This window comes from Aquarana catesbeiana, linkage group LG01 (assembly GCF_042186555.1).
Source record: "Aquarana catesbeiana isolate 2022-GZ linkage group LG01, ASM4218655v1, whole genome shotgun sequence".
Taxonomy (NCBI): Eukaryota; Metazoa; Chordata; class Amphibia; order Anura; family Ranidae; genus Aquarana; species Aquarana catesbeiana.
Window position 1 is genome coordinate 788602922 of NC_133324.1, and position 25888 is coordinate 788628809.

Consider the following 25888-nt stretch of genomic DNA (forward strand, 5'->3'; position numbering starts at 1 on the left):
AAATTTTGCAACAATAATAAGAAGAGCCGGCAAGACTGTAATCCTTGAAGTGTCATTTATTGGTACATCAGAGTGACAATAAAACAATAATGCTAATGCGTTTCAGCAATAGCCTTAGTCATAGCTAGTTTGAAACAGATATGTCAAGATATATATATACTCATCTACAAGCTCCACCTCTACATAATTGGCCTATCAGGTTGGTGTCACAGAAAATTAACATATTTAATTTAAATAAATTATACAAGCCATTAACATTGAGCCACATTTTGGGAATAGTACTGGTTTGATGTAGACTGGGCGACAAAGAGTTACCTAAAGTTGGAGCACAACGACAAGAAAAATTGCACCCTTTGGAAAGCACATCTATTAGGTCCTTGTCACCACGGAGGATGAGAAGATGTTTGTTAATGATCTGTTTTATCTGATTAAACTCTTTGGAAAAAGTGGTGACAAGGTAAGGGAACCTTTCTCCTTGTTCTTTTGATTTATGTTTTGTATGTTTTAAAGAGTAAGGGGATTTCTCTTTGTTATATATGTTAACATTTTGGCAAGGATCTTTGTGTCAACATTCATTAGTGAGATTGGGTGGTAGGGGCCACACTCCTTAGGATCCCTCCCACTTTTAGGGATCAACACCACAAGGGCCCCTCTCATAGAAGGTGGTAAGCTCCCGTCCCCTCTTGCCGAAATAAAAACCTGCCTCAGACGAGGAGCCAGAAGTTCACTGAATGTACCATACCACTCTGAGTGGAGACCATCCAAGCTAGGAGACTTTGAGGATAGAAGGAGGAAAAAGCCCCCTAATCTCCTCTCGTAACAAGCATGTTTCTGTCCTTATTTGATAATACAGGAAGGTCTGTTTCAGTTAAATAAGCAGACACTGCGTCTCGACACAGAGAGGTACGGGACATATACAGCTCCTTATAGAAGTGAGTAAACACCTACAGAATCTCAACTGAGTCATTGACCTCTACTCTATGAAAGGTATAAATGGTATTTATATGAACAGGTACATAGTCAGGTTGCGCCAAGTATGCCAGCAACCGATTGTTTTTATCTCCAAACTCAAATATGCGCCTCCTCTGAGCCAGCATATTCTTGGTAATCTGACCAGTTAAAACAAAACGGTAATTACGGGTCACCTCCTGACACTCTGCCAACTTACTCTGGGTGGGTTCCCGGACATACGCAGCCTCAGCCAAAGATACTGTCGCCTCCCTCTCTGTAACTGTGGAAGACAGCTGCTGCTTGAAGCTGTGTACCTCCGTCATGAACACCTCCCTCAAAGTTGCCTTAAAGGCCTCCCATTGAAGCAGGCGAGACCCACCTGCCCTGTTTTCAACCCAAAAATTATGAATAGCTTGCATGCATTTAATCTTGACATATTCCTCCTGCAACCAATTAGCCTCCATACGCCAGTGACGGATACCCTGCCGAGCACCCAAGTTGAGAGTAAGGAAAATAGGGGAATGGTCAGAAAGTGCTCTAGGCAAATATTCAATTGAAAATAAAATCAAGATAGTACTGCGCTGTAAAATAAATAATGTGCAAATAAAGTACAAAAGTGCTCAGTTGTGGATGCACTTAAAAGAGGCAATTCTTGTGGTAATGTATAAAAACATATAAAAGGTATCCTTGGACGAATAAATATAATAAACGTATCACATGCTAATCTTATTCCTCTTTAAATGAAAATAGTGATAAAATATTGTGATAAAATATCCATATAAATATAAGCAAAAAAGAAATCCTTTTCATAGGTGAAGATATAAATAGACTGAATGTGTCCGTGGAAAGTCTTTAAAAAGTAAAGTGGTGACTGTATAATAAAATCAGTAAACTAGAATAAAGTGCTGGTGCTGGTGGCCACTCTCTGAAATGGAGTGCTGGTGGTAAGTGACTTCCTGTCTTCTGTGCAGCATGATATGTGGATGTCCCCTTACCTTACCAATATAAGGTAACAGCGTGTGAGTATGTCTTTCTTATGGAACCAGTATGTCCCCTGGCAAGCGTCCCAGTCTGGCGTCTCTGGCTCTGCTGGTATGTTCCTATCTGGAATCAAAGTCCCCTTTGTGTCCCTGGTGTGTCTGGATCAGGTATGCCTCATAGTAGGGCATGGGGGATGTAAGGAACAGAAGGGATTCTCGATAGTGTAGTAATTTGAGATATTTATTTGATAACAGCAAAGTAAAAACAGGTACTCACATTGAGATGTATCAAACAGGCAAATTAAAAAACGAGCAGCGAGCTCGGAAATGTCACTTCGGGGAACACGAGACACCAGACATGGGCGAGCTCGCTGCTCATTATTTTTTAATTAGTCAAAAATCAAGTTTTACTAAATTTTGAGTTGAGACCCCAGACATTCCAGACACCATAAGGAGATTCACCTCCATCGCTGGCGGCAGAAGAACAGAAAGTAAAGGATCTGCTGATCCCCACCACCAAGAGAGGCGAACAAGGAGGGCTCCAGGAATCTACAGAGAGCATGGACACACATACACATCAGGGAAGATGTAACAGTACATAGACAAAATCTTAGGTATCTTAGGTATAGTAAACACATTGTGAAAAGAGAACAAAAAAGTCCACAAAAAAATAGTCCAAACAAACAAAGTTCCAACACCCTGCACCCAGCCCCAACTTGCCAAGTGCTTCCTAGCCAGAACCAAAAACATGTGTGTGGGGAACAGAGATGAGACCCACTAGGAGCCTCACAGGCCCCTAGAGTCTAAAATTGTCACTTCCAAAGATCCCAACCAAAAATAAAGAATAATAGGGACCTCCACAAATCAACAGAGTCTTAGAAAAGAACAGTAGTCTGAGCAAAGGTCCGCAAGTCTCCAAGCATCTGCAAGTAAACAGGAGCAGATCATAATCAGAGTAGGCCTGATGAACAGAAGAATCATGGACATGTGAGAAAAAGAATCATGGACATGTGAGAAAAAGAAATAAAAGAACCACCCTCGTCCCACCACGATCCCGCAGACCATCAGCATCCTCAAGGGGGACGCGGAGAACTACCACCTTTGGGGTAGGGGTTGTGAAAAAAATAGCTTTCCCCTTATCCACCACTCGCAATTTAGCTGGGTAGAGCATGCTGTAAACCAAATTAAGATCTCTGAGATGTTTCTTCACTGGCTTATAACTGGCCTGCTGCTTCTGAGTAGCAACAGAAAAATCAGGTTCAATGGAGATATGATTACCATTAAATTCCAGCTCACCATTTCTCACCACTCACAGGATATATTCTCCCTGTCACAAAAATAAAGAATCTTTGCTACATTATTGTAATATTAATTACTTTTTATATTTTTCCTATATATAGTGAAGGATGAAAAACCCAATAATTATTACAAACCACCAAAAGAAATCTCTATCTACAGTCAAATTCATAAATATTGGGACACCAACACAATTCTAATCTTTTTGGCTCTATACACCACCACAATGGATTTGAAATGAAACAAACAAGATGTGCTTTAACTGCAGACTTTCAGCTTTAATTTGAGGGTATTTACATCCAAATCAGGTGAATGGTGTAGGAATTACAACAGTTTGTACATGTGCCTCCCACTTTTTAAGGGACCAAAAGTAATGGAACAGATTAACAATCATCCATCAAACTTTCACTTTTTAATACTTGGTTGCAAATCCTTTGCAGTCAATTACAGCCTGAAGTCTAGAACGCATAGACATCACCAGACGCTGGGTTTCATCCCTGGTGATGCTCTGCCAGGCCTCTAATACAACTGTCTTCAGTTACTGCTTGTTCTTGGGGCATTTTCCCTTCAGTTTTGTATTCAGTAAGTGCAATGCATGCTCAATCGGATTCAGGTCAGGTGATTGACTTGGCCATTGCATAACATTCCTCTTCTTTCCCTTAAAAAACTCTTTGGTTGCTTTCGCAGTATGCTTCGAGTCATTGTCCATCTGCACTGTGAAGCGCCGTCCAAAGAGCTCTGAAGCATTTTGCTGAATATGAGCAGATAATATTGCCCGAAACACTTCAGAATTTATCCTGCTGCATTTGTCAGTAGTCACATCATTAATAAATACAAGAGAACCAGTTCCATTGGCAGCCATACATGCCCACGCCATGACACTACCACCACCATGCTTCACTGATGAGGTGGTATGCTTTGGATCATGAGCAGTTTCTTTCCTTCTCCATACTCTTCTCTTCCCATCACTCTGGTACAAGTTGATCTTGGTCTGATCTGTCCATAGGATGTTGTTCCAGAACTGTGAAGGCTTTTTTAGATGTTGTTTGGCAATCTCTAATCTGGCCTTCCTGTTTGTGAGGCTCACCAGTGGTTTACTTCTTGTGGTGAACCCTCTGTATTCACTCCGGTGAATTCTCCTCTTGATTGTTGACTTTGACACACATACACCTACCTCCTGGAGAGTGTCCTTGATCTGGCCAACTGTTGTGAAGGGTGTTTTCTTCACCAGGGAAACAATTCTTCGGTCATCCACCACAGTTGTTTTCCATGGTCTTTCTTTCTTTTAAGGATGTTCCAAACAGTTGATTTGGCCACACCTAATGTTTTTGCTATCTCTCTGATGGGTTTGTTTTGTTTTTTCAGCCTAATGATGGCTTGCTTTACTGATAGGGACAGCTCTTTGGATCTCATATTGAGAGTTGACAGCAACAGATTCCAAATGCAAATAGCACACTTGAAATGAACTCTGGACCTTTTATCTGTTCCTTGTAAATGGGATAATGAGGGAATAACACACACCTGGCCATGGAACAGCTGAGCAGCCAATTGTCCCATTACTTTTTGGCCCTTAAAAAGCGGGAGGCACATATATCAACTGTTGTAATTCCTACACCATTCACCTGATTTGGATGTAAATACCCTCAAATTAAAGCTGAAAGTCTGCAGTTAAAGCACATTGTGTTTGTTTCATTTCAAATCAATTGTGGTGGTGTATAGAGCCAAAAAGATTAGAATTTTGTTGATGTCCGAATATTTATGGACCTAACTGTATCTTATAACAATTGTAATTTTAGTTTGAGAATAGTGTTGTATGATCAAGTAATTAGTCAGCACAGAAAACTGAAAAATGCCCTGGAAAGGAAGGGTCATAACATGCTGGTATTTAGGTGGTTAAACAATTTGGGCAAACTCGAAACCTAAACCTACTATCTGGCGGTTCACCTAGGTAGAATAATAGATTGGAACCAACATGGCCAAAACAAGCTGTGGATACAATTATAGCAAGTGCAGTCCGCGGTTCCACTGAAGGGAGCGGTTTGGTGCTTCGACCAGTTACCCCCAGCATTGAAGTCACACCCTGTAATAGGCACGACCCTACGGGTAGGCGCATCTACATTATTTACTACATCCCTCTCCACTAGAGACTCCCTTCTCAACCCGATATTGAGTAATCCTACTTTCCTTCCCAGTTTGGAACAATCGGAGTACGAGACACTTACAACTGGCAGGGACCGGGCCTCACATTTCTTAGTAGAAAATCAATGGCCCTCTGTTCAATCTCTAACTGATGACAGTGGTCAATTCCAACTGCCATTCTGGAAAGCAATACGACTACACCACTTTTTATACTCGATCCCCATTTTAACCGTGACCTGACGACTTTTGAAGATTATTGTAGAAACGAGGGAGTCTTATCTTAAGTACTATCTAAAACATATGAGTTATTCAACTCCCCAGCGGAACAACCTGACCTGACATTCATACAGAAATAGGAAACAGACCTAAAATGCAAGTTTACCAACACCAAAATTCAAACGATTATCAGATTCTGCTTAAAAACATCCATCTGCACAAAGATACAGGAACTTAACTATAAGATCCTGACCAGATGGTACTATACACCTCAAAGGCTACACAAGTATTTCCCTGCCACCACATACAAATTTTGGAGATGTCAGATGCACAAAGGGACACTCCTTCATATCTTCTGCTCTTGCCCTCTGCTTCAGCATTTCTGGACGACAGTCCGGATGATTACTCAAAAATTCACGGATTACACAATAAGTGATGATCCCGCTTTCATCCTGCTCCATGCCACTATAATCCCGGCACAGAGCTACAAAAAGTCAATAATATGACACCTATTGAATGCAGCTAAATCTTGCATCCCACTTATGTGGAAGAAAAGCTCACCACCGACTATTGGGTTGTAGCTACGCAAAGTGGAGGAGATCAGGAAATTGGAGGACTTAGTCCTGACAGCACAAAATAAACAAGAACAACACTCCAAAGCATGAATGCTCTGGAATCTGTTTATATTCTCAGATGAAGGAGTGGCTATGCTTGCCACATGAATAATAAAACACTACAGACCTGAATATATTATGCCCATCCTCACCCGGGCCAATTTTCCCCCCTTACCATACCCCCCCTTTTCCTTCAATGACTCTCTCCCCCCTTCTCCAGTCTCTCTGGAACCTTTATGTCCCCTTCTTCCTAGTTTCTGTGTTTTTTTTTCTCTCTCTTTTCTGTTTTTTTTCAGGGATTGGGCAGTACAATCAGACCTACAAATACGAAGACGTGGTGAGATTCCTTACCCATTACACTTTGTTTTTTTCTAATAGTAGATGGGAAGTACGGGTGATGAATCTCCCACCACAATTATTGATATTACAGTTATTAATGTTACATGTATTTACCTGTGAACATCAGTTGTTATGGCTGAAATTGTACTGTATAGATAAGTACATAAGTATACTGTATGATCCCCCTGATGAAGACACGTGACCCTGTGTTGAACACGCGTAAGGGAGGGGCCAGGACGGAGCACGGAGCCTTTCACTCCACTGAGATGCGATGCACAGCTTATCCCTCCTGACAGGCAAACTTTGAGGCAAACTTTGGAGACTGTTATCAGATTGGTGCACTCACGCACCTTGCAAATGTGAGCACCCTAATGTGGGGAGCTTTTATCCTAATAAGCATTTATAAACAATATCACACTATCCAGTTTTTCTTTTCCTTTATTCCTAACTGTGGAGTTGCTGCTGAAAAACGTGTATCTGGATTCCATCACTGAGCCGTGGGATGGCTCATAAGCATGTTTAGACTCAGTCTCACAGCTGAGTCGCACGCTCTGAGGTGAGCGGCTGTCCCCGGGGGGTCACTGGATGGCACTTGAGCATGGAATTTTGAGCACTAAGCACTAAGATTAATGCACGCACGTTGGATTTTTTTATGAACTGTTTTTATGGACTTTATGTGCATTTCTTTCATAAATTGGACTTTAATAATCACGTATCACATCTTGGATTTGATATTCACACTCATTGTGTGGCACTTGGCACTTTGTTGTATTTTTGCACTTATCACTGCGATATATTTATAAATTTTTTACACGGTAAATTTCAGATTATATAAATACTTTTTTCATTCATTATATACACAGTTAGTAGTTTAGTAATCGCTGCTCTCATTCTAATGGTATACATCTAGTATATTATTTACACATTGCACCTTAAAATCACTTGTTTTTTAATATATATCCTTTGTGCCTTGCCTGGCTGGATAAGCCGCTTATGCGGAATTTGCAGTATACCTCATATGCATTAATAATCTCCAGATTGATATTTTCACCTTAGCGCAGCGTATCTTTTGTATACATTGGAATTGTACTGTACTTTCTGTTTTTTCTTTGTTCTCTTCCTTTTTTCTGGAAAAACAATAACATTTATATTTGAAAAAAAAACCCAATATGGAATAGAGGTCGACCGATATATTGGCCGGCCGATATATCGGCCGATATTTGGCGTTTTTTATTTCATCGGCATCGGCCGATTGTGCTGATAAAAAAGGCCGATTATAACTTCAGCGCTACTTGCAAATGACTTCTGTAATAGAAGTCAATGCAAGTTGCCTGAAGTCTTATGTGAAGCAACTTCTATCCTCCTCTGGGCAGCCTGCCAAATCTGATAAAAAGAGCCTGAAGAGATATAATGTTTACACTTATGAAAGGACTGAACTCTGTGTGTGTAGAAGCTCTCAGTTTAACCTTTTAAAGACTAAATCTTTTCTGACACTTGTTGCTTACAAGTAAAAATCCTGTATTTTCTGCTAGAAAATCACTTCAAACCCCCAAACATTATATATATATATTTTTTTAGCAGAGACCCTAGGGAATAAAATAGCGGTTGTTGCAATATTTTATGTCACACGGTATTTGTGCAGCGGTCTTTTACATGCAATTTAAAAAAAAAATACACTAATGAATTAAAAAAAAACTAAGCAGTAAAGTTAGCCCATTTTTTTTTTCGTCCAAAAGTTTTGATTACCTGTTTTTGTGTATTCAATATTAAAGATATAGTTTTTTTTTTAAAATCTAAATTATACATACAAGTGTACTGATTGGAGGTTTGTTTTGTTTAATAAATGTTTAAATGTAAAAAAATTTCTGTATCACTTATTACTTAAGGTTGCACTCACACTGGAGCGGGCATGCGTTGACGGTAAAAAACTGCTAATTTTAGCGGCGCTTTATCGTCATTTTAGTGGCACCATTCGGCTGCTAGCGGCCGAGGAAGGGGTTAAATGCGCGCCGCTGCCGAAACGCTTTGCAGGCGCTTTGGCAGCGGTGCGCATTCATTTCAATGGGCAGGAGAGGTGGAGCAGCGGTATGCACCGCTCCAAAGATGCTGCTTGCAGGACTTTTTTTTAACATCCTGCCAGCGCATCGCCTCAGTGTGAAAACACTCGGGCTTTCACACTGAGACTACAGGGGAGCCGTTTTGCAGGCACTTTACAGGTGCTATTTTTAGCCCAAAAGTACCTGAAAAACGCCCCAGTGTGAAAGGGGTCTAACTCTTAGATTTTATGAGATGAAGGGAAAAAAAAAATCGGCCTAACATATCGACCCAAAAAAATCGGCATCATATATCAGCCATCGGCCACCGCGATTTCTAAATATCGGCATCGGCCAGAGAAAAACCCATATTGGTCGACCTCTAGTTTTGATTACCTGTTTTTGTGTATTTAATATTTAAGATATAGTTTTTTTTTATCTAAATTATACATACAAGTGTACTGATTGGAGGTTTGTTTTGTTTAATAAATGTTTAAATGTAAAAAAAAAATCTGTATCACTTATTACTTAAAGTTGCACACACACTGGAGCGGGCGTGCGTTGACGGTAAAACACTGCTAGTTTTAGCGGTGCTTTATCGTCGTTTTAGCGGCGCCATTCGGCTGCTAGCAGCCGAGGAAGGGGTTAAATGCGCGCTGCTGCCGAAACGCTTTGCGGTGCGCATTCATTTCAATGGGCAGGAGTGGTGGAGCAGCGGTATGCACCGCTCCAAAGATGCTGCTTGCAGGACTTTTTTTTTAATATCCTGCCAGCGCATCGCCTCAGTGTGAAAGCACTCGGGCTTTCACACGGAGACTGCAGGGGAGCCGTTTTGCAGGCACTTTACAGGCACTATTTTTAGCCCAAAAGCACCTGAAAAACGCCCCAGTGTGAAAGGGGTCTAACTGTTAGATTTTATGAGATGAAGGGGAAAAAAAAAAAATGGCCTAACATATCGGCCCCAAAAAATCGGCATCATGTATCGGCCATCGGCCATCGGCCACCGCGATTTCTAAATATCAGCATCGGCCAGAGAAAAAAAGAAAAACCATATCGGTCGATCTCTAATATGGAATATATATATATATATATATATATATAAATAATTAAAAATATGTGTTAAGCTGGCAAACTCTGAAGGAGGACAGATGGTAGAGCAAGTAATAGGGAGATGAATTTTGCCTCTGTCCCTTTTCAATTCAGAATTTGTAAATGAAAATTATTCCCCTCAACCAGAAAGTACTTAGTTCATTTCATAAAGAGCGTTTCAAGAAATAAATTTAATGTCATCATAGTAGAATAACTTGCTTCAAACCTTAGCATGGAATAGAATTCATTTTAATATAATGTAATTAATGTGGTGTTAAATAAGTTTCTCTTTATATATTGACCATAAATAATGGTAGGAAATCTATTATACTAACAGCTAGAAGGTAAAATGCGAGTTTATAAACAGGCTGTGAGTTTTACTTAAAGGTGATTCCCAACTATAATTCCCTGTTTCTTACCCCACCATATAGAAATGCAGACATCTGCACTTCACATCTACTGGAAAGAAAGCTCCACAGAAGAGCTTATATGTAAAAAAAAAAAAAAAATGTGCTAGCATGAGTGTTTCTTTCAGCTCATAGCTGCATACTGTATAAAAAACCTTGTTGTCATTTCCAGGCCATGAACTATAAAAATTTAAGTTGGGTGCTCATTGGTTGATAGTAAAAAAAATTAAAATAAAATAAAATCTTAGTGTATTTTTCAAATATAAAACACATATAGGTTTTACCTATAGTGTATTCTAGTAAAATCAGGAGTCACAACCCTGTATTTCATTGGTCAGACAATACTTTGCACTGCTAAGTCTGCCAGGCATTGATTGCAATAGTGGCATGGGGGTCCCACTTTTTTGTACTAGCAGTGGGGTCCTGTTTATTTTATTTTGAAGAGGAGCCCAATTAAAGAGGCTGTTTCTGTTTTTTTTTTAAAGAAATCCTTTAATAGGGCAAAAAACTAAAACAGACAGCTATAATAACCAATCAACCAGGCAACACAGTGACTTATGCCGTGTACACGTGACTGGACTTTTCGCCGGACTGAACTCCGAAGGACTTTTCGACGGAGTTCCGACGGAGTTCCAACGAAACGGACTTGCCTACACACGATCACACCAAAGTCCGATCGTTTCGAACGTGATGACGTACGACCGGACTAGAATAAGGAAGTTCATAGCCAGTAGACAATAGCTGCCCTTGCGTCCTTTTTTGTCCATTGGCCTAGCATACAGACGAACAGATTTTTAGATCGGACTCGAGTCTGTCAGAAAGAATATAAACATGTTCTATTTCTAAAGTCCGACAGATTTTCAGACAGAAAAGGTCAGATGAAGCCCACACACGATCGAATTGCCTGACGGATTTGTTCCGTCGGACCAGTTCGGTCAAAAAATCCGGTCGTGTGTACACGGCATAAGTGGTTAGCACTCCCTCCTGGAAGCACTAGATTTATTGGTTCAAATCTCTGACTGGAGTTTGCATGTTCTCCCTGTGCCTGTGTGGTTTCCTCCCATACTTCAAAGACATGTGGTAGGTTGTTTGGCTCCTGTCTAAATTGTCCCTAGTATGTGTATGTATGAATGTGAGTTAGGGACCTTAGATTGTAAGCTCCTGCAGGAGGGACTCAACCAGCAACACTCACAACAGTTTAGCGCTGTCCCCACTATACCTATTCCAACAGTAAACAATCTGTATGTATATTCTTCGCTTAAGGTGTTGCAGCTCTCCCAAAAGTCCACTGGGTGGTAGACATGATTCTGAAAATATATAAAGACAAGAGAGAGCGCACGCCAGCCCTAGTGTGTTATCGTTTAATAGATGAAGATAAGTATATAAAAAACGAGGGTTGCACTCACAAACATCCAGCGTTAAATGGCATAAACAGCTCCATAATAGCCTCCTCTCCTGGTCTGTAGGGATCAGTTAGCTCACAGCAACTAGCAGCATGGTAAAGTATTTCAGTAAGCACAGACCACCTGCTTCCTTGTAACACACACCGCCCAAAGCCCTCACACGGACCAGCCGGCGCTGCCTGATGTCACTCGTGGCCAGGGAGGGGATGCACAGTGATGCAGCTGACTCCTCTTGTAAGCTTCATGCAATTGCTAGGACAACATGTTTCGGAGGCGTGGCCTCCTTCTTCAGGTAACGTCCTCATCTCCTCTAGTGATAATATATGCTCAAACCCCCCGCCCCTCCTATCTATGAACCAATGGCATCATAACAGACCAGGAGCACGGAGTACACAGCAAGAGGTATCTACAAGACGGAGGGGGTTATATAGCAACAGCATCCTAAAATGGTGTTTAGTACAAATAAACATAGAGAATTAGCACTATCTTTAATGTAAATCTAAATAAAAAGAAGTCTTGTCATATGTAATTAAAACGTATTTCAAAAGTACTTATGTGAACAGTACTATAAAATATACACTATATATTAGTTAATATCATCAACAACAGAAAATCACACTGCAAGGGCATAATCATACATATCAAAATACATGAATAAATGATATATAATATATACATAATACAACATCATATCGATAAAGATGCAAGACGTCATGGCATAGCCAATGTAGAAATTAATTGTATTATATTATATGGTTTTTAGGTGGTGAAGAAATAAAGTTATATTAAGCTATAAAGTATATGGTGGGGACCCATAATAAAATGGACCCCTATCTGATAAAAATTATAAATAGCTGGACACCACTGTGGACATGAGCACACCACTAGCGGGTACTGCCAGTAATAATCATCTTACCCAAGTACCACCAAGAGGCACAGATGGTATGATAGAACTGATTAGTGATATGGCTAATAATATTTTAGTGCTTCCCCTTCCTCTCCCCAAAAAAAAAAAAATAGAAGAAAAAGAGGAAACAGAGGAGGGGCAGGAGGGAGAAAAAGCAAGATTATCAAAGAGGGGAAAGATAGAGAACTAAAATCCATGGTGAAAATCTTCAATCTATCATCACACCCACTGTAGAGAGTGAGATTAGTCTTTTGCAGAAAGGCCCGAATTTTGCCCCAAGCAGTAATGCTAACTTATTTGAACTGTTTAAAGATTTACACAAGTACATCCGTGATATTACAGAAGCGATTCTACGGTCTAAAAGTCGCCAAGGATACGAAGATTAGTGAGAATATAGCCAATATAGCCAATATATCACCAAACAGCACCCAGAAAGAATATACACCTCAGTTAGAAGAAAGCTGTGACCAGAGTATGAGCAATAATATTGATGAAGAGGCAATTAATATTCTTGAAGAACTACTTCTAGAGGGAGGATCAGAGACGGAGATCCCTATATCGACACCATTTTCACATTTGGGATTATACAGTCCACATTTCGTCCGAAGTCCACGTTTTACCCGCACCATGTTAAAAATGAATACATCAAAACTTTCTACACCATGGTGTATGCAGACTTTAAAAAACTCTGTGAGACACCACATGGAAAAGTAAATATGCATAATCTCTCCAAGCAAGAAAAAGACGCTCTACTTGCATTTAAAGAGAATCATGATCTAGTAATTCTCACAGCGGACAAAGGAGGAGGTATTGTTATTCAGGATAGGGTGGAATATCTCAAGGAAGCATATAGGCTCCTATCTGATAATGCTACATATGAAATACTGCAAAATGATCCCCTACCAGAATACAAACTGGAACTAAGGGAATTGATGAATCAAGACTTTGCCCAGGGTCTAATACAAAAATCAAAGAAACAATTCTTCCTAATGAATTATTTCAAGACGCCGTATTTCTACCACACTCCGAAGGTCCATAAGGACCTGGTATGCCCACCTGGTAGACCGATAGTTGCCAGTATGGATGGCATTACTAGACGAGTTTCTCAATATGTGGATGCTTTCCTCCAACCTCTTGTTACTTCCCTTCCTGCATACATAAAGGATTCTGCACATGTCTTGGACACCTTAAAGTAATACAAATGGGAGCCAGGGTACTTATGGTTATCCTTGGATGTGAGTTCACTCTACATGTCAATCCCCCATGAGGGTGGTCTAAGGGCAGTCGAATACTTCCTATCTGAAGCAGATTACATGAACTCCAATCAATCCAAATGCATCTGCCATTGCACTAAGTTTGCCTTGGAGAGGAATTATTTCTCTTTCCAGGGTAAATTTTATAGACAGATAGCTGGCACGGCTATGGGTGCACATTTTGCACCATGTTATGCAAGTCTGTTCATGGGGTATTGGGAAAAATCCTGTATTTGGCAGCACAATCCATTTGCCAAACATCTGGTATACTATGGAAGGTATATCAATGATATACTGATTATTTGGGATGGACCACCTGATATTATTGACAAATTTGTCTCATATTGTAATAACAATATGTTTGGTATCCAATTTACCCATGTACTAGATGCTCATTCCCTGGTATTCTTGGACCTTGAACTGAGTAGTGATGGAGATGGCAACATCACATCCAAAACCCACTTCAAAGAAACTGTTGGCAACTCCTATTTGCATCAGAGGAGTTGCCACCACCCTAAATGGAAAGATAACATACCCTACAGTCAGTTCTGTAGGCTACGCAGGAATTGTAGTAGCACCAAAGATTATGATGATCAGGCAACCATATTCTCAAAAAAGTTTTTGGAAAAAGGATATGCAGATCATCACATTCAAAAGGCGAGAGACCAATATAGAGAAGGCATCCAGAACAAGATTATGACTACATCTGCAAAAGAACAACATGACGTTCTTTTTATTACAACATTCAACTATCAGCACTGGGCTATAATAAGAGCTGTCCAAAAGCACTGGCCAATTTTGGGGCAGGACACTACACTTGGAAAAATCCTCCCCAATAAACCTCAGGTAGTATTCCGACGTGCGAAAAATGTGAAAAGTTTAATTGCCCCCAGTCGCCTTAAAGACAAACAAAGCCTGAAAATGCAAAACATCCCTCAATTCTTTAACATTACTGGATGTTATAGATGTAAAGGCATTAAATGCAAAGCGTGTAAATTTATCTCTCATGGCCAGAAGTCATTTAGTTGTAAAGATGGCCGTACCTTCTACATTAAGCAATTTATATGTTGCAATACCCAGTTTGTTATCTATGGGTTGAGGTGCCCATGTGGGTACCTCTATGTAGGTAGAACAGTGCGTGCGATGAGGACCCGCTTTGGTGAACACCGTAGGTTCATAGAAAAAAGGGTTGAGAAGCATAGTGTGCCACTTCACTTTAAGCATAAACATGATGGCAGCACTACAGGGTTGGAACTTTTTGGTATAGAATCCATACCTATGTCCATCTCGGAAGGTGAACGTTTTGCTCGTTTATGCAAACGTGAATCCTATTGGATTTTCACTCTAAACAGTATGGCACCAGAAGGGTTAAATGAAGAACTTGAAATAGGTACTCTAATATGAAATTACCCAATGTATAAGATATTCTATTTAACATTGTTTGGCCTTTCATTCGGGTGGTGTTGTGAATGGGAATTGAACCGGTGACCCTTTGTGCTGCCAGTTGAGAGTGCTACCCACTACACCACTGTGCTGCCCTGAATACATATAATTTTATCAGATAGGGGTCGATTTTAGTATGGGACCCCACCATATACTTTATAGCTTAATATAACTTTATTTCTTCACCACCTAAAAACCATATAATATAATACAATTAATTTCTACATTGGATATGCCATGACGTCTTGCATCTTTATCGATATGATGTTGTATTATGTATATATTATATATCATTTATTCATGTATTTTGATATGTAAGATTATGCCCTCGCAGCGTGATTTTCTGTTGTTGATGATATTAACTAATATATAGTGTATATTTTATAGTACTGTTCACATAAGTACTTTTTAAATACGTTTTAATTACATACGACAAGAATTCTTTTTATTTAGATTTACATTAAAGATAGTGCTAATTCTCTGTTTATTTGTACTAAACACCATTTTAGGATGCTGTTGCTATATAACCCCCTCCGTCTTGTAAATACCTCTTGTTGTGTACTCTGTGCTCCTGGTCTGTTTTGATGCCATTGGTTCATATATAGGAGGGGCAGGGGGTTTGAGCATATATTATCACTAGAGGAGATGAGGACGTTACCTGAAGGAGGCCACGCCTCCGAAACATGTTGTCCTAGCAATTGGATGAAGCTTATGAGAGGAGTCAGCTGCATCACTGTGCATCCCCTCCCTGGCCACGAGTGACGTCAGGCAGCGCCGGCTGGTCCGTGCGAGTGCTTTGGGCGGTGTGTGTTACAAGGAAGCAGGCGGTCTGTGCTTACTGAAATACTTTACTACGCTGCTAGTTGCTGTGAGCTAACTGATCCCTACAGACCAGGAGAGGAGGCTATTATGGAGCTGTTTATGCCATTTAACGCTGGATGTTTGTGACTGCAACCCTCGTTTTTGATACATTTATCTTCATCTATTAAACGATAACACACTAGGGCTGGCGTGTGCTCTCTCTTGTCTTTATATATTTTCAGAACCAGCAACACTGACTGTGTTGATGGGAAAATCATGCAATTTTCTTTCCTTCCACCTGTAATGGAAGAAAAGAAAAATGCATATTCTATGGCCTGCTTTACACAAGTAGTATGATGAAAAGAATGCTGTTTCATCATCAAGAGAGAAAGCACTATTGATCACTATTGCATGCTGCATGTATAACTTACACTATAAGGAGCCATGTGTTATACATAAGGAGTGATTCCTATTCTTAGTAATTAATCCCTATCATTTTACAGGTATGGCTGAGCTATTAAAAAATCCTAAATTTTTCAAAGATCTAAGGACTATAATGACTTTGAGCAGGATTCGGGAACAACTCACGTTTTATAGAGTTTTAATTTCTAGAAAAAAATGAATGCAAAGAATGATAGATCTGTGTGGTAGCAATTGTTATTATATCTAATTTGGCTTCTGAATAACTTTCTGTTTCCAGCATTAGGAGCTAGCTACAGAATAACCAGTTGAAGTAGCTAATGGCATTATCCAATGCTACTGTTAGTAATCATGTAACTACGTTTGTTTATATCTGCCTAAAAAAAACATTTTAGTCAGGTATAACAGCAACTCTGTATTTAGATGCAAATCGCCAAAGAAGGTACCACTAGAGAATTGTAGATGCTGCAAAATTGCTATTGCAAGGTGGATCTTAAACTGGCCATACATCAATATATATTTTTTTTTAATCAGCCAGCTGGCTGGTCAAAGAAATCTCAATGGATTCTTCCATCTACATGTGCAAGGTGGATGAAGGAATCCTCCCCACTGTGTTATTGTATTCTGATAAAGGGGAATCCTCCTCTGTTGGAATACACCAGTTGGCACTGCAGTTGATTGTCTGCACCGCTGATCAAACAAAAGAAAATCCAACAAGTCTATTTGTGAGAAGTCAATCATTAGATTGATTTCCCATGGGCATCAATGCCATAGATAGATCAAAATTTGTCTGGCCCCTGCTTAACTTGAAAAATGTCAATCCATCTGTTGCCATCTTTACTGTAAAGGCAGAAGGTTTTTTTTTATCTTAATGCATTCTGTGCATTAAGATAAAACAAAAAAAAAACTTCTGTGTACAGCAGCCCCCCTCAGCACCCCTAATACTTATCTGAGCCCCCTCTCGATCCAGCAACGTTGCATGAGAGACTCAGCTGGCTTGGACTCTCCCTCCTGACTGGCTGAGACAGCAGTGGAGCACCATTGCCCACAGGGCAGGAGCACTTGCTCGCTTTTGTCACTGTGTCTTTGGGTTTCTCTGGGCCTCATGGCATGCACTGGGGAAGAGCAAGCTGGGTGCCATATTAGGACTCTAGGGCTGCAGCTTCCTCCTTATTTTTATGGGTTATCTTTGGGGCCAGGAGGTGCCCAGGGACTTAGTGGCAGGTAGGTACAGAGGAGAATATCATCAGTGACAGGATTGGTGAGAGAATCAGAAGCTAGAACTCCATGAGTTGGGTCTGCTCACATGCCTTGTCTGGTCATGCCCCCTAGCAAACATACAAAAAATACAAAATTGAAATATGTTTCAGCTGTTTTATCTGGCAAATATTTTATATTCTGTCTGCTGCCTTCTTCCTCTGCTATCCTCTGTCTGCTGCCCTTATATTCTGTCTGCTGCCCTCTTCCTCTGCCATGAGTCATCCCTGACAAGTTTTCCTGACACCAAGAGGTAAAAACGTGACAGGGGATGGAAGCTCAGGCTACAGCCTGTGATTGGTAGCCTCAAATCTGTTCCTGTGTGCTGTGTGAAAGGCATTATGTCCCTTCCCTCCAATCAGCTCTCACTGAGCTCCGCAGAGTATAACTTCAGATCCTTCCTGTCTGCTTTCTAAAAGTTCAGGCAAGCTGTATAATTTCTGGACTTTGAAAGGATGTAGAGAAAGAGAGGGCTGCAGATAAACAGGCAAAAGGTATGTAGGATGGTTTGTTTAATCTCTGTGTATCACCTGAGGATAGTCACTTCACTGGGTGTATGTAAAGGTTTACAACCACTTTAAGCATTAGAGCTTGGTCACCTCCCTACCCTACCCCATCCTGGTGAGCTTATTTCTCTGCTCACCTCCTCTTGTTAGCTTTGGCTCTTGGTTCTGCTTCTTCCTCTCCCAGACTTTTCTACTATACAGAGAGACTGATATCAAGTCAAAATCAGACATTTAAACCAATTAAAAAAATTAAATGTAATATATTTAATGAATACATAACTGCATTATTTTTTGTTTTCTATCATTGGAGCTCAACTTTAAGGCATGCAATTCTGACAACTGCTAGAAAGAAAGTCTAGTAACATTTCTGCATAGTATGAGTGATATGTAAATATCTACTAGTTCTGTATACTTGTAAAAGTCTGTGTCCTCCTACTTCTGGCTATTATCTGTTTGTTGTTAGTTTGCCACTATCACCCCTCTATTATATTAGAAAACAACATGACACCAGCTTCTCTAGTAGTGATTTTTGAATACCTATCTGCCCTCTTTCCCTCATTGTGCTGCTTCTGTATTTGAGATGTTGGAGCCACCCACTCTTTTATGTTGGATAACTGCCAGATCTGAAACACAAAACAGTAACCATAAAATCTACTGTATATCTGGCATGATGCACATAACAAATGCCCTAATTAGCAGTACTCAAGATCAATCATGCCACCAGCTCCTCATTTTTAAACATTTTTGTTTACATTTTTTTTTTAAGTTTCTTCTGGGGGGGTCTGTTTTGTATATACATACTGTATATAGCACATTAAAAATCCTTAGTAAGTTTTTTTTTTTTTTACTGAAATTTTATTAAAGTTTTTTAGTATAACAAGATAAATAAAGCAATACAAAAGCTAAATGTGCACTGAAAATAGCAGTACACATTGTGCAAATGTTGCTCCCCAAGCACAAAGTAAGAATGACAACAGTCTGATATTGTATTAGAATATAGGAAATACAAAACTTACAGAACATCAATTTATAAGAGTGAGTTTGTTAACTAAGGCTTTAGGATCATGTTTGCGCAAAAGGTTGCCAAAGAAGGAACAACATCCAGACTATCAAGGCAATATTGTGTAGTCAAAACCACAGATGTCTCCACGGTTCCATGACACAAATGAGAAATATGGGTGGGTGCTCTGGCCTACCTTATACAACTGGAGCCTACTTGAGTAATGAGAGAGGGAAGCACATAGATGCAAGCTGCAAAGAAGACAGAAAAATAAAGAAAGAAAGCAGGAGGGGGGAAGGGAAGAAAGGGGAAATGGATACCTCAGGGTTTTTTTTTTTTTAAGCTGTATCACATGGAACCTTTGCAGGTATAAGAGACTGGGAGGTCAATTGAGAGGGCGGGAAGTGGTCTATCCAGGGCTGCCAAATCCATTGGAATTTGTCATACCTGTCCTCAAGGATTGCCATCAATCTTTCATTGGCGAGCACACAATGCACCCTGTTCTTAACCTCTTCAAAGCTAAGGAGCCGTGTCTTCCATGATGGCGCTATAGTTTGCTTCGTCGCCATAAGAATATAAGCAAGTATAAGTATAAATATAAGTAAGTATAATTTTTGCACTTGAAGTTGTTTTTAAAGCTATAAACCTACCAAAAAACTTTCCTTATGAAAGATAAAATAATATCACAAGTTTGGGTCAAACTGTCACAAACACAAATTAGCATTCATTCTTCAGTCATATCCACAAGTGTACATATGTCAAAGAGCTATGGGATTTGTTACCATTTTAGTAGATTCTATTACATCCTAGTCATCCGAGTCAGAAAGTGCTTGTGTAAATATAATTTAATCAGATATGTGTTAGGCAAAGAGATAATTAATATGCCATTGCTCATTGGCTCTATTTGCATAAGAATTATTGATAGCGACAATAATTGTGTAATTATTTTTCCCATGACATTGAAGTAATATTGTAACATTTTACTTCAGATACATCAGGAGTTGAAGTACCTGCTTCACATGTCAGTCATTGTCACACTGTGTGTCTAAGACAGCTGCAAGAGGGGTTTGAAATGTTGTAGCGTGTCAAGCAACTGCTCATTAAATTAATAATGTTTCATCACACTGACATTTGTATACATGAGACATAAACTCGCCTAGACAGGCCTGTCTACAGAAACAGTTTGAGACCCAGACAGGCAGTTTTATGAGGGGCTGGGAACTTAAAAAAAATCAATTTGCATCTCATGTAAAGATGGGCAAATTTAGCTTGACTTGGTCTGCATTTTCACATCATAAACCAATTGAAAGTAAGTCATTTTGTCTGAATATTAATATAAACCTTTATCAGTTATGTATCTTCTGAAGGGCAGCCATAGACTGGTAGACTGACCACTGAAAATGATGGGCAGTAATGCCGAGTACATACGACAGGACTTTCCATCAGAATAGACTCTGACGGTCTTTCTGACAGAGTTCCATTGAAACGGACTTGCCTACACACGATCACACCAAATTCCGATTGTTTAGAATGCGATGACGTACAATGGGACTATAAACAGGAAGAAGTTCAATAGCCAGTAGCCAATAGCTGCCCTTGCGTCGTTTTTGGTCCAATAGCATACAGACAAGCGGTTTTCCCGATAGGAACTGATTCCATCGGAAAGATTTGAAACATGTTCTATTTCTAGGTCCGTCAGAATTCTAGAAAGAAAAAGTCAGATGAAGCCCACACACGATCGGAATGTCCGACGGAATGATTCCGTCGGACCTTTTCTGCTGGAAAGTCCAGTCGTGTGTACACGGCATGAGACATTTGAGCATGCTTGCTGGATTTAGACCTTGCTAGAACCCTTTTACTTGAGCAGGACAGTATATGGATTGATGTGAGCTATTGATGAGCTGAAATGCTGGTTCCATTTTCAGTGATATGTGAACTGAACTTCTGTGGTTACAAAGATACTATGGTTCCAATCAAGTTTTGCAAGTGTCTGGACAGAGCATAGTGAAGATAAGTTGACCAACAACTGAATCTTCCATACATGAAATTAAAATGCACTATAAAAACCATCAGCTTTTTAGACCACATATTCCTTGTTCTAAAGAGAAACAATGGTTGGCAGCATAGATTAGCATAAAGATATCATTTACATAGTTATAAGTAAAACAAAAAATCATTAGCACACAGGTTTAGATGAATGGCCTCGTAGTGTGATTTCCTAATATTGTGACGTGCCAACTGTGCTCCCAATCAGTAGTATTCAGAAACAAAATAAAGGCATTTTAGTAATGTTACAGTACTCAAAGGAATGGTGTTTCTATTGCAATTATATTATGAAGCAGGTGCACATACAATAACATTTATTCCATTGCCAGCTTTCGGATTGCTATTGCAAAATACCTGAAGATGTGGACATTTGCTTGTTTTTTTTGTTGGAGGTCATGTAGTGATACAGAGAACTCTGTGGTATTTGATGAACATAAGGTAGGTAGGTAGGTAGGTAGTTCAAACAGAGGTGGCAGCCAAGACCTAATTTGCATCTGTACTTGCATTTGTGTATAGTATTCTGGGGTGAAACTCTAAAAGGTCTCTTATAATGTTATAAGGCTCAAAACAGCTTCATTACTATGACTGCATGTCATTGTTAGAGGCATGGAAAGCTCAAATACAGTAATGCAGGATTTGAATTTTAAAAAATATATTTATTATTTATTTTTTTACAAAAATGATTGCTTAATCACTTCAGCCCCGGAAGGATTTACCCCCTTCCTGACCAAGCCCTTTTTTGCGATACAGCACTGTGTCGCTTTAACTGACAATTGCGTGGTCATGCAACATTGTACCCAAACAAAATTGACGTCCTTTTTTTCCCACAAATAGAGCTTTCTTTTGGGGGTATTTGATTACCTCTGCGGTTCTTATTTTTTGCACTATAAACAAAAAAAAGAGTGACAATTTTGAAAAAAAAGCATTATTTTCTACTTTTTGCTATAATAAATATCCTAAAAAAAAACCATATAAAAAAATAAATTTCTTCCACAGTTTAGGCCAATATGCAGTCTTGTACATATTTTTGGTAAAAAAAAACCTGCAATAAGCGTATATTAATTGGTTTGTGCAAAAGTTATTGCATCTACAAAATAGGGGATAGATTTATGGCATTTTTATTATAATTTTGTTTTTCTATTAGTAATGGTGGCGATCTGCGATTTTTATCTTGACTGCGACATTGCAGCAGACAGATAGGACACTTTTGACACTATTTTGGGACCACTGGCATTTATACAGCGATCAGTGCTATAAAAATGCACTGATTACTGTGTAAATGTCACTGGCTGGGAAGGCGTTAAACACTAGGGGGCGATCAAGAGGTTAACTGTGTTCACTCAGCATGTTCTAACTGTAGGGGGGATGGGCTAACTAGAACATGACAAAGATCACTGCTCCCTGATTCCTGTCATGTTGCTAGACAGAACAGGGAAATGCCTTGTTTATACGATGGCCCATGATTGCGGGCCGCCGGCGGACATGGAGTCCGCGGGACCCGCGGGCATGCTCCCACGGCGTGCGCACCAGCTAGCCGCAGATGACGCAGCTACGCGTAGGTACTTTGTTTTCTACAACCTGTGCCACTTTGCCGATGTATATGGGCATGGGCCATTCAGCAAGTGGTTAATTCTATAATGCTTAGTTGTGTTTTACCTTAAGAGGTATCCCATACGTGAGTATTTTTTTTTCGATGAACCAGCAGGTTGAATGAAAACAAAGTAACTCAATTTCTTCATTGACACATTTGAGGTGGATGGAAAAATGCTCCCCGCTGAGCTCAATGCTCCCTGACAATACACTGATGAGGAAAATCCGATAGGGCAGTTGTACAAAAGTTGATCAGTATTATTTTCGATTCATGTATAGCTTAAGTCACTTAAACAATGTTATTATTTTTATTTTTTTAACTTATCCAATAATATAATGCCACTAATATCCATTTTTCCAAAGTGCAGTTAACCCATAGAATCCAGGCAATAAATTATTGCTGATTGGCTTCTCTATGTTACAGCACTTTGTAAATCATACATTTGCCTTGTTGAACGCTGAAGCATCCAAGAAAAACAATGAGCTACTAATTCTTTACAGCAAACACAGTAGCTGTGCTTAAAGTGTATATATAGGCAAAGTAAAAAAAAACAAAAAAATCTGTATATTTCTGCACATTTCTCCATATGTAATCCTTTTAAATTGCTCTGTGTAATGTGTATTGAACTGCTGCGCTACAGCAATGCCTGGATGAAAAACCAAAATAGTGAACAACTTGGCTGTGTTCTTGTGTTCCTAACATTCAATGCCCAGTTGTGACCGTAATGTACCTTGTCCTTACATTTAACTGAACAAAACCTTAGCCCCCACCAGTGGCGACTGGTGCTCAATTTTTTTTTGGGGGTGGGGGGTGCAAACAAATTGAAAAATTCTGAAAAATATCATTAATTGCAACCTCACTGTGCCCATCAAATTCAGCCACTGTGCCCATCAAATTCAGCCACTGTACCATCAATTGCAGCCACTGTGTCCATCAAATGCAGCCACTGTGCCCATCAAATGCAGCCACTGTGCCATCAATTGCAGCCACTGTGCCCACCAAATGCAGCCACTGTGCCTATCATATGCAGACACTGTGCCCATCAAATACAGCCACTGTGCCCAGCAAATACAGCCACTGTGCCCATCATATGCAGCCACTGTGCTCACCAAATAAAGCCATTGTGCCCATCATATGCAGCCACTGTGCCCACCAAATAAAGCCACTGTGCCCATCATGTGCAGCCAGGCGTGTTCCCCGGCTGTCACTTTAACCAACCCCCTGTGGCCGGTCTGGCGGCACTTACCACTTGTGTGGCGGGGCTCTGCTCCTCTCCTGGAGTAATGACGGGGCTCTCCTCCTCTGAAGACAGTGGCAGGAAGCAGCGAATCCTGTGTCCGCTCGGCTCCTCCAGCACTTCCTCCACCGTGTCTCCTCTTCCGCCAAAGCATTAGGCATCCAATAGGATCGTCTAATGCTTTGGCCAATCGGGAGACAGGTCTCACTGACCTGCCTCCTGATTGGCAGGGAGGAACGTTAATGTTAAAATAGCGAAAATTCATTCGCTATGTCACACAACAGGGTGGGATCGGGACGCAGTGCTATGCGCCCCAATGCTAGCCTATTTTGAAGCCTATTAGAGCCTCTGGCTCAAAATACTTCAAAATACACACCCCCCGCCTATCCCCGCCATAGTACCCGCCTATCCTCGCCATAGTATTTCACGTGTCCGGTGTCCTGAAAGTGGCTGGGCCCATGAATAGTGAGAGCGGCGGAGGTGTGATGGGGGGGCAGCGCCCATGCGCCCACAATGCACGGCCGCCACTGGCCCCCACTGGCCCCCACTCTTCAGTTGTTTTCTCAGTAATTCTAAGGATAAATAGCTTATCTCTTTTTCAGGAACACTGCCTTGCTTGCCCAAGGCCAGGCAGACTTCAGAGCCAAAGGCTCTTGCTTAAAGTGTACTACTTGATCTAGTCCCTATATTCTAAAGCTGGGCATACACTATGGGGTGGATTTACTAAAGGCAAATAAAATGTGCAGTTGCACTCATTTTCTTCAGAGCTTACTAAATGTGATATAGCTCTGCTGATTTTCATTATCCAATTATGTGCAAACAAAAATGTTTTTTTTTTTTTATCTTCCTTGCACTTGATTGGGTAGTCTTTACAAAGGGAAGCTTTACCACACTTACTAGGAAAAATAGTACAACTGCACTTGCAAAGTGCACAGTCTGTTTACCTTGAGTAAATTAACCCCTTTGAGTTTTTTTCTGGTTCAACCAGCAGGTTAAACAAAAAAATCCTCCCAAATTACTGCATGCACACAAACAATGTGGTTGCAGGGATCTCTTCCACTGCACTAGTGTATTCTGACAAAGTAGGGTTCCCCCACCCCTTCCCATCAAAATACACTGATCAACACTGCAGCTATTGGCTATCATTGATGATTAAATGCTGGTTTTCTAGCAGGAATGGTCAAACACCTAACTGGGAATGTACGTCATTATTTTGACATTAAATACCGTTGTTATGGCAGCAACTAGTTTCCATAACCCCGGTATTGTTTTTTTTCCTTAGGCGACCGGATTCCATATAAAAGTGTTCCCAGTGGTGGATTAGCCACAAGATCAGTTTTATAAGCGATGGGCGCCCCCCGGTGTTTCCTGGTCAATTAGGAGCTTACCAGAGCCATCGGTAAGCTCCGAACCGATCCGATGCTGCTGATGGCTATGCAGGAAGCTGAGTGAGGGCAAGATAGCCCCCACTCGGCTCTATGCCCTTGGAGAGCTGGAGTGACCTACGACATCACTTCCGGTCCTCGGGCAGATAGACAGGATTTTTTTTTTCTTAATGTCAACATGACTTTTTTTTTTTTTTTTTCTTTTAAAGGTTAATGAGAGATCTGGGGTCTTTTTGACTCCAGATCTTTTAATAAAGAGGACCTGTCATGCTTATTTCTATTACAAGGGATGGTTACATTACTTGTAATAGGAATAAAAGTGATCAAAAAAAATTAAAGGGACAGTGTAAAAATAAAAAATAAAAAGTAAAATAAATAAGAAAGAGCGAGAGGAATAATTCTAGCGCAAGACCTCTTCTGTAACTATAAACAGGTAACCTGTAAAAAATGTTAAAGCGTCAGCTATGGAGATTTTTAAGTACCGTAGTTTGTCACCATTCCACAAGCGTGCACAATTATAAAGCAAGACATGTTAGTTACCTATTTTTTTGGGCGTAACATCATCTTTCACATTA